At 40.3% G+C, this 10583-nt stretch overlaps 1 protein-coding gene across 1 annotated transcript in view; it reads right to left on the reverse strand.

Annotated features, from left to right (window-relative positions):
• LOC139126552 (uncharacterized) overlaps positions 1 to 2203 on the reverse strand; it is a 7976-nt gene extending 5773 nt beyond the window's left edge. The window contains exons 1-2 of the mRNA XM_070692624.1: positions 2066 to 2203; positions 1088 to 1286 (exon numbers count right to left, since the gene is read on the reverse strand). The gene's annotated coding sequence lies outside the window, so the exon portion shown is untranslated. The remainder of the gene's footprint in view (positions 1 to 1087; positions 1287 to 2065) is intronic.
• Positions 2204 to 10583: the final 8380 nt, after the last annotated feature.

The following is a 10583-nucleotide window of genomic DNA, read 5'->3' on the forward strand; positions in this document are numbered from 1 at the left end:
AATTTTACAAAATGGAACGGATACGGGCAAATCAGGATGCATTACAAAACATTTTCGCTGTCTCGAATATCCAAAAGATGATGTCATTTTAATACTGATACTTAAATCATAGAAAGTGAGAATAGACTTGGGTGGCATTTTCCGGCAACAAACTAAACTATTCAGGACTGAGGGGCCTCTTTCCGAGGGGCGCAATCCATAGGGAAGGGAGACCATACAAATTGACCCATCTGATGATAACAAGCAAATGTTCTACCAGAAAGACTTGCGATCCAGAAATGAGTTCGCATTGGCATCATTACCTATCCAGATGTGAAACCCTAGCAAATACTTCTTCGGTTATGTAAGGCCTGGCATCGCTGTTCCCTACAAATTTTTAAACAATTTACCCCGACAGAACACCTCGGGCCATTAATGATTTCTGAAACTAGCACTCCTCGTTACATCATAGCAATATTACAATTCGTGAAATTCGTTTATGAGGAATTCTTTGAAATGCAGAGACGATGGCAAGGCTCACCGCCTGGTCTACGTTTCTTGGAGCTCAGGGTTTGCATCGATAGAGGGCGCGAGACAGAACAAATATCGTCCTCAATGAATGGTGAATTCTGAAATTCGATGGATGGATGTATACACAGTGTGTGATAGAGTAGAAAGTACACAACGTCACGGCGTGTATGCTTATTATCAAGACCGATATTAAACACCGTGGAAATTGTTTTGACATCGCCACGCTAATTTTTTAGAAAATCCATTGTAAAAGTCTACACCTTGTGGAGTGATGTCATGTACTTCGTATACGACGTATGCCACTCAATTTACATTACTAAAACCCTTGAACGCTGACCGGTTTCAAAGTGAGAGGCTAGTGTGTGTTTTCAGTGAACGTCCAAACTTCAACTGATTTCAGGTTATGTTTACGCACGAAAATCTGACCATTGAAAAGCAACTATCGGCTTGAACACCAAAACAGATGATCGATTATTTGAATAACCTGGCATCAACTAACAGTGTTTGGTAGTTCCATGGTTTTAGTCACTATAATGTAAAAGCTTTGAAAGCTAGAAGTATCAATCGCATTGCTCACCTTAGTGGTTGACCACGGTGGATTATTGAAGAAGAACAGCATAAATATTCAGTCGCATGGCGATATTCTTCTCATAGGACACCAGTCTTGCTGTCGCCCACCTCGCGGAGTCCATCTGGTAAAAACGTATGTCCTTTTCTGTTGACATCTCCGTTCAATTGTTGGACAGACACTCTTTGTTGTTATGTAAATGTGGAAGCTGTGGAAACGTCGATATTTAAATTACTAAAACCTGCCATTTTAAATTTCTAACGTTTGTCCTCGTCCGCAATCACCCGGCGTTTAGTTTTTCTGGATGTCGAGTACCAAAAGTCGAGACGATGCTTGTTCTCCGACTACATGTATCGTCATGGCAAATCATTGAAGAGCACTTAATGCACAACTTGAAGCACGAGTCCAATATTGAACTATTCAATCAGGCCTAGTCCACCGGCGTGTTTTGATCAGTTATAACTCTAGCTTGCGGAACATCTTCTTTTGCTTGCCAATCGTACGTATCCAAAAATATAACCATTCGCCATATTCGGGGTTTTTGTCAAGTAAATTTTTGTTCAGTAGAATAACTTGAATATGTCCCTGCGGTCATATTTAAATGCCAATTACATCAACATGGTGTCTTGAAGGAATCATTATCAATGAAGTGACAGAAGACTATTATTCACCGTTACTTTGACGGCATGAGTTTTGATCGAAGTAAAATGCATGCGCACTGATGTTCCGTCGTTCGGATCAGGCTCTCTGAATATATCTCACCATGATTAAGTCACATGATATACGAAGACAAGTCCAAGAGGTGATTATATATCAATACATCGAATAATTCTATCTGCTGAACTACGATTTCTTGACTGCGCGAGATAAATTTACGTTCTGTAAACAGATGCTACTGTATCATGTCAGCAAACCGTGATCTCAATGTTCCGTAGTGTAAGGTTTTCTGGGAATAGTATGTTTTAGTACTTTGCTGGCATAACTTACCTTTAAACGGTGTGTAATTGTCAGGTTGTACACAAAGTACTGACATGCTGTGAACGACGTCATGTAACATAGACTACCCTACATCTTCACCTTCGTTCCCCTAGCCAATCAGCTCTTCTACCTGTGACTATGTCAATGATCTGCCTTCCCAGCCACACGCACTGTACATCATTAAGCCTTTGTCTCATCGCTCCCATTCATTCATTCACCAGCCGCTTGGTTCATGTCATACCAGCTCGGTCAATCCCACCGCCATCCCCTTTCTCCTCCTCTCTTTCTCCATTTCTCTCAGGTGTCACGGCTTTAGATTTCATCCTGACCCCCATTTCTCAGGAATTCCACTCCTTTCCCTCATTTCGACCTCCCGGGATGGGAGGTCATCCAGACCTTGACTCAAAAGTCAGCAACGACCTTTTTTCGGCTGCTTGACTGTGAGGACCCTCTCCCATATGTTTCAATTGTAGGTTAATTTGCTACTTTTATTGTATTTAGTATTGTAAGATAGTATGTAGCCTTTTAGCTTGAGATCTGCTGAGGGTAATTTTACCTTCGTCACTTTGTAGTTCTATGCCCTTCATTACTTAGATTTGCCGTTTTCATTTTGTGCTTTTATTTTACAACTTTCTTGGTGTTTCCGTTCTTCTTTTTGCAATAAAGCCTCTTCTTTTTCCCTCAACTTAGCGGTGGTTTATTCACAAATTGTTTCTCCAGTATCAGAATTTGCATCCCAAATTTGACCCCAAATTCTTATTTGTACGTAATTTTGAAAGAGAATAGTTGAAAGATTTATCGATGAAAGTTTGAGCAAAAGTTTAAATCTTTCATTTCCGAGGCACATACTACCTTAAATCATGACAATGCTATCAACTGAACTAATGGGCATTGTCTTATACACTAGGATCACGTGATATGGAGCCATACTGGTAGTGCCATGCGAAAGCAGCTCTGAAAAAACTTTCAAAATTCTACGTCTGATAGCACAACTTTTCCAAGTCCAGAAAAGGCAGAGCATGAGTATAAACAACTGTGCCTGCTCTCGCTATTCATGGGAATTGATTTAGAGCAATACAGATCGAGAATCGGGCGTTTTGCAGGAGCGGGCGCTTTTACTGGTAATCAGCGGAGACGTTGAGCGAAACCCGGGACCTCCAAAATTACTGACCAACAATACTCAGCCAGCATCAACGGAAGATATCGCAGATATCCTGCAAAAACTAGAAACTTTGATTTGTGACACCAAACTCATGAACAATAAACTTGACCGGCTTCAATCGAGAATGGACGGAATGGAAGACGAACTTCACGACTAGAAAGAAAATACGCTAAGATAAGTGACATCTAAGGGAAAAAAGATGATCTCTAAAAGGCAGTCGATCAGCTGACTCGAGAAAATGATAAACTAATTCAAGTCAGAGAAAGATGATTTGGAGAAAATGTCGAGAAGAAACAACCTCATATTCTACGGTGTTACACAGTATGAAGAAAATGAAAGCTGGAACTAATCGGAGGAGAAAGTGAAATAAAAATTGAAGTCGAATCTTTATATCTCGCAAGAAGTAGAGTTTGAAAGTGTACATAGAGTCAAAAATGCACCACTTGTTCGGGGTAGCAATCTGATAGTAGACATTTCCACAAAAAATAAGGATCGGGTACAAGTACTGTCAAACACCAACAATCAGTATCTACGAGGGCTTTTCGAAAAGAATTTGGGTAATTCGTTCGTTGCTCATTGACTTCCGTAGAACTCTTCTGGCAAATAACAGCAAATTGAAGGCTTACGTACGTTACGACAAATTAGTCTGCACGAATGAACACGGAGGAAGAACAATCTACAAAGTGAATGACCAGACAAGGCAAGTTTAAAACCAAGCGAACCGCCATTTTGAGGTCCCTAGCTAGGGGTGCGGCCAAGGCTCGGAACTGTCGTTGATGAGTTGGAATGTGAGAGGACTGAAAACAAGCTTTCCACGGATGTTGACTTTTTCACTTTATGCACAACATTTGACATATGATGCCTCGATCTTGATTCAGCATTTTTTTTCAGAAAATTATCACCTTTTCTCTGAACCCGCTGTAAGACACGGACACAGAGGTCGACCCAGTGGTGGTGTTTCGCTGTATGTACGTAAAAAGTTTAATACCCAAAGTCCGTAAGATTCAGTGTGATCTAGACAATTGCATTTTTCTCTGTATTGATAAATCTTTATTTCCTTTCAACAAGGATGTTATTTTTGGGAGTTGTTATATTAGACTTCAAAACACTACCGATAAAATAGATCATTTAGGAAACTATCTAACTCATGTATACATTACTTTTTCAGAATCATCACTTCTATTTCTGACAGACGACTTTAATGCCAGAAGAGAGAGAGAGAGAGAGAGAGAGAGAGAGAGAGAGAGAGAGAGAGAGAGAGAGAGAGAGAGAGAGAGAGAGAGAGAGAGAGAGAGAGAGAGAGAGAGAGGTTGTCAATGAGGCTGGCAGGACACTCCTGTCTAAGTAAAAGTTTCGATTTGCATATTGTGAATGGGAGACTTTCAGATAACAAAGAAGGGAACATGACATGTGCAACAGCAAATGGTGCTATTATCGTTGATTATCTATTGGCATCCTCAGAATTATTTGGTCATATTAGTTATTTCAATGTACTTGCAAGACCCGAATCAGATCATTTTCCGCCTATCAGTCATCTGGGTATCGTCTCTCCAGGTGTTAATTTACAAAATAAAGCTAATAGGACGAATTGTAATGCAAACAAGTCAGGTCGGTACAGGTGGGCAGAAAACGTCAATTAAATGAAATTTCCCGCGGTTTGAAGAATAGCGGGAAATTATTGTCTTAGCGTGACGTCATTGTTAGCCAATGAGTGGCCTGTCGGCAGGTGTTAGGATGTTTGTCCAGTGTGTAGGTTTTGAATTATTGTCAGTCTAGCAGTGTGCCACTCACTGTGCAGCATCCAGTTTTCTTGTTTCTAGTTCTGCTTGATTTTTTTCCCCCTACGTCATGGCACAACAGCCTGTAGGACACTCTCTTGAGATGCAGAACTTACAAGCCTTGGTACAGAGTCAGGTTAATCAGGCTGTGGACAGAAGCAGTCATAAACTTTTTGGCGACCTAGAAAAGTTGATGGCAGCCCGTTTTGACGGTCTCAAGAAGGACATTACCGACGGTCAGCGTCAATTTGCCACTTCTCAGCTTTCGGCCATTAAAGAGATCAAGTATTCCGAAACCCCAGCATTTAAGAAGAAAGGCTGTGAAGCTCAATACAAGTATAACCAAAGAGTTGGAGATCACTTGGCTGAAGCCCATTCTCAGCTGCAGTCCTTACCAGATCCTGTTGACAACCATGTCACCGAGGCTAAACAGCAAATTATAAAAGGTATTGAACTCGTTAAATCACAGGCAAAAGCTAGTCCGTATGGCAGATAAATCTGAGTATGGTTGGTATACAGTCGATGAATATGAAACCCACGAGTTGGCAGACGGATCCGACGATGAAAAAAGAATACACAAGTGAGAAGCACGAGCCGCTAAGAAAAGAAAAGAGCAAAGCGCCAAACGCCGTTCTAAAGTTTTGAACTTTGGTAACTCACGATGGAGTCCATACCCGCCTTCAGAAAAAGACAAGATTTCTACAGCTACTTCTTCATCGTTTGGCACCTTCAGAGAAAACCTGGTTCATGCTTTGCTTGTGGTAAAATTGGCCATTGGCGGAATGAATGTCCTTTGATGCAGGCTACAAGAACTACCCCCACTGCGGGGTGTTGACAAGATAAGTAGTTCTTTTGATAACTTTGTCGAGTTTACATCCTATTCGGAGATGGATAATAATTGTGATGCCGTCGTGAATGTTTTGGGCCATAGAAAGTTTTCCGATTTGTTGACTTTAATGAGTCAATTGGCAAGTCCTCATCACTGGAAGATGTTAATTGGCGTAGTCTAAATGATGGTGATTTCGAAGAGCCACTCGTTTCTCCTCGTGGCAGGTTGGTTTCGGCTGTTAAATTTTGGGAATCGGCGGGCGCTAGTGTTTCTGTTTTGGACGTATTTTCCATTGGTTACAAATTGCCGTTGAAAGATTTGCTGGTTAGGGCTTTTTTTTCCGAACAATCGTTCGGCGTTAATCAACCCTGATTTTGTGGAGCAAAGATTATCTAAGTTGCTTTCTAAGGGTTGCATTTTGAAAGTTTCAGAGGCGCCTTGTGTAGTAAATCCTTTGACGGTTGCTGTTAGCGGCAGTGGGAAATCTAGATTGGTTTTAGACTGCAGGCATGTTAATTTGTGTTTATATAAATTTAAGTTTCGTTGTGAAGATGTCTCTTTAGCGAGACAGGTTTTTTCTGTTGGTGATTATCTTTTTTCTTTTGATTTCAAATCGGCGTTTCATCACATTGAAATTTTTCATTTTCATAGAACCTATTTAGGTTTTGCCTGGAAATTCGCTGGGGATAAGAAACAAGTGTTTTTTGTGTTCAACGTTCTGCCCTTTGGTTTGGCTACAGCGACATATATTTTTACCAAAGTCACAAGAGTTCTCGTGTCCTGGTGGCGTTCTCTTGGCTTGAAGATTTTCATGTTTTTTGATGATGGTTTAGGGGGTGGAGCAGGAGTGAAGGATGCAAGTCGTGTAAGTCAGATTGTCAAGTCAGACATTTGCCCTTGGGTTCTTATTGGCTGATGAGAAATGTCACTGGCAGCCACAGCTGCTGATCGATTGGTTGGGTCATCGCTTTGATATGCAGCGGGGTCTGATATCTGTAACAGATCAAAGGATCAGAAAATTGACTGATTCCATTCGTTGCTTAGTGAATGAGATTGCAAAGGGTGTTTTATTGTTCAAGGCTAGATATCTGGCTTCTATCATTGGTCAAATAATTTCGATGCAGGGTGGCATAGGCCCACTGGTCAGACTTCGAACAAGATATTTGTATATTTGCCTCGAAAAGCGGGCAAGTTGGGATTCTGTTGTTCATATTGATTCGTTTGCCTTAGACGAATTAGAATTTTGGCTTCGCAATGTTTGTCGCTTGAACGGCACTACTCTTTCACATGTTGATCAGTGTTCGGAAATTGTGTATACAGATGCTTCGGCTACTGGTTATGGTGGTTATCTGGTTTGTCACGATGGGAAAGAAACTGTAGGATTGTGGTCAAAGGTTGAATGTCAGAAAGTTCGACTTGGAGAGAATTACAAGCAGTTTTTCGTGTTTTGCGAAGCAACAGTGAAGTTCTTAGAGGTAAAAAGGTGCAACTAAATACTGACAACAAGAATGTTGTCTGGATTCTTCAAGCTGGGAGTAGAATTCCCGAGTTGCAACATCTAGCGGTTGCTATCGTTAACTTTTTGACCGGTATCGATGTTGTTCTGTTTCCACGTTGGGTGCCAAGAGAGAATAATGTGAAGGCAGATTTGCTCAGTAAGTATGTTGATGACGATGATTGGAGTTTAAGTGACGATGTGTTCAGATTCTTGGATAATATTTGGGGACCTCACACTGTTGACAGATTTGCTTCTAGCTTCAATGCAAAATGTGGTATTTTTAATTCCAGATTTTGGTGTCCAGGTTCAGCGGCCGTAGATGCTTATTCTCTTTCCTGGGAAGGAGAAAATAATTGGCTAGTTCCTCCTCCGTCTATAATAATAAGAGTTGTAAAGAAGTTGAATTCTGATAGAGCTAAAGGGACTTTAGTGGTTCCTTTGTGGCGATCGGCGCCTTTTTGGCCATTTTTGATGCCAAACTGTGATATGTACGCTGAATTTATTCGACCAGTTCGTATTCTGCCGAAATCCGGCGTCATTGTCAGAGGGCTGGGTAGAAACGAGATTTTTTCAGGTCGTCCTCTGAATTTTTGTATGATTGCACTTCGAGTTGATTTTTCGAGCTAAACGATTTATATTCCCATTGATGTTTTTATTGCTTGCAGGTCTAGATCTTGACAACACTGTTAAGACAGCAGTGGGAGCATCTTTACAGAATCCGGACTTGTAGCGACTGGCAGAGAAGTTACCCATTCATTTGATTGCTTCAAGAAGTGACAATACAGTTAAAAAGTATTACAGTTACTTCAAGCGTTGGGACCAATTTATCCGCAACAAGGGAGAGATTTCCTTGCCAGGGAATCCGATGCACGTTGCTTTGTTTGTTACTTATTTACTAGAACAAAATTGTTCTCCTTGCGTTATTTCAAGTATTGTTTATGGGATCAAGTGGGCACATAGTGTATGCGGTCATGTAGATCCTACTTCACATCCTTTTGTCATCAATTTTTTGGAGACTTCCAAGAGGCATGCTCCAGTAGTTAGAGGAAGAAAAGATCCCGTGTCTAGTGATATGTTACGTGCACTTTGTTTAAAGTATCAGTCATGTAATGATTTATTAGTGTTGCGAGATCTTGCGATTATTTTGCTAAGTTTCACAGGTTTCTTGAGATTTGATGAAGTTAGTAATTTGAGATGTTGTGATGTGCTTGTTAATCCAGGCCATCTTTTTTGTGTATTCAACGCAGTAAAACAGATCAGTATCGGCAGGGCGATAAGTTAGTAATTTCCAAGCTTAGTTCTATCGCCTGCCCTTATGCTATGTTATTGAGGTATGCCGAAGCGGCTGATATTGATTTTTCTTCTTCCAGTTTTTTGTTCCGTCCTCTTTATAGGTCTAATAGCATTTGTAGATTAGTTTCTGTTAATAAAAAGCTTAGTTACAGCAGAGCAAGAGAGTGCATTATTGCACGTCTGAAGGAGGTTGGTGCTGATGACAAGTCGTTTGTGTTCCATTCCCTTCGTTCAGGCGGAGCTACTGCTGCCGCTAGTGCTGGCATTGGAGATTGGTGTTGGCAACGTCATGGAAGATGGAGATCTAATGCCAAAGATGCCTATGTGGTAGAGTCTTTGAAAAATCGTTTAGCTGTTTCTCAGAGTTTACTTTTATAATTTATAAAAGTGGTTTTTTTTTTCCCGTTACGTTCTTTAAAGTTGAGTCTATAGTGTACTGGCACCGCAATCCTATATGTATTTTGTCGTAGTGCGTACTTATAGTCTAGAATAGACATGAAATTTCCCGCGGTTTGAAGAATAGCGGGAAATTATTGTCTTAGCATGACGTCATTGTTAGCCAATGAGTGGCCTGTCGGCAGGTGTTAGGATGTTTGTCCAGTGTGTCGGTTTTGAATTATTGTCAGTCTAGCAGTGTGCCACTCACTGTGCAGCATCCAGTTTTCTTTGCTTTGTAATATTTTTTTTTTCAATTTTTGAATTTGTATTGTTTTCGTTTTGATTTTTCGCTTTGCGTTTAAAAATTTTCAGTTAATTTTCAAGATTTGCCCGATATCTTTGAGCACATGTAGCACTGCAATCGGGTACAGGTTTCCAGTCGTATTTTTTCCCTAATTTTAGCTTTTCGGGTTTTTGTTCTCTGGTTTTTCCTGGGCGGCTATGTGCTTGTTTCGTGCTTGCGTTTTTGAGTATCTTTGCGGGGAATTTGCCTTGCTTATAGACAGAAGAGCTTCCTTTTCTTAGTTTGCTTGCTTTGTTTTTTGTCGTGTTGCCATAGTTAACTTTTCAGTTTATAAACATTCGATCCTGCACAGGATAGTGTACTAGCACCGCAATCCTATATGTATTTTGTCGTAGTGCGTACTTATAGTCTAGAATAGACCAAACTTTTCAGCAGAATCTTGCTTCAAGTGATGTCCAAAATCTACTAGAGCTGGCGAGAGCCTCATTTCCAACACAGGTGCTGCTATTTCACATTTGAACGAAGCTCTTAAGATAGCAGGCACTGATTTGTATAGTTTGAACACAAAGAGTAAAACCAATTGCACTGAGAGACAGCCACCGCGGTTCGGTAGATCTTGCAGGGCAACGAAAACAGTAATGTATGAGAAATTAAGTATTTTTAGACGTAATTGTACTGAGGAAAACATCACAGAGTATAAAATTGCAAAAAGGGTTTTTAAAGCAACCTGTAGAGATAGTAAGAGAGAGAGTACCAAACAACAACAAGAAATAAGTTATTCGATGCCTCAACGAAAGGCTCCAAGGATTTCTGGGATGTTTTGAAATCTGTTATGAACCGGAAACGCACCATTTATAACAATATTACTATTGACATGTGGTATGAGTATTTGGAAAATTTGTACAGTGAATGTAATAACATTGGTAATGGAAACGACGAGTATTTGAGTTTTTAAATTCTGTGAAAGATACTGTTGATAACTTACTTATTCATGATCAGCCAAATACGGACTTCGATATTTGATATTTATATGATTTCCCGCATTACAGAAGATGAAGACATTCGAAGTCAGCAAAGTCTAAAAACCTGGAAAATCACCAGGTCCAGACGGTATTCCTGGTGAATTTTATTTCTGCAGACGTGGTTTTACCACTTCTGGTTGTGTTTTCAATCATAATATTTTTGATTCTGGTAGTTTTCCTGCTGAATAGTCCATCGCTATTGTAGTGCCATTGTTTAAACCAGATATGAACTGAATGTGCTCACGTGTTTTACAACAGGTTCA

Source organism: Ptychodera flava (assembly GCF_041260155.1).
Source record: "Ptychodera flava strain L36383 chromosome 3 unlocalized genomic scaffold, AS_Pfla_20210202 Scaffold_27__1_contigs__length_13241970_pilon, whole genome shotgun sequence".
NCBI lineage: Eukaryota > Metazoa > Hemichordata > Enteropneusta > Ptychoderidae > Ptychodera > Ptychodera flava.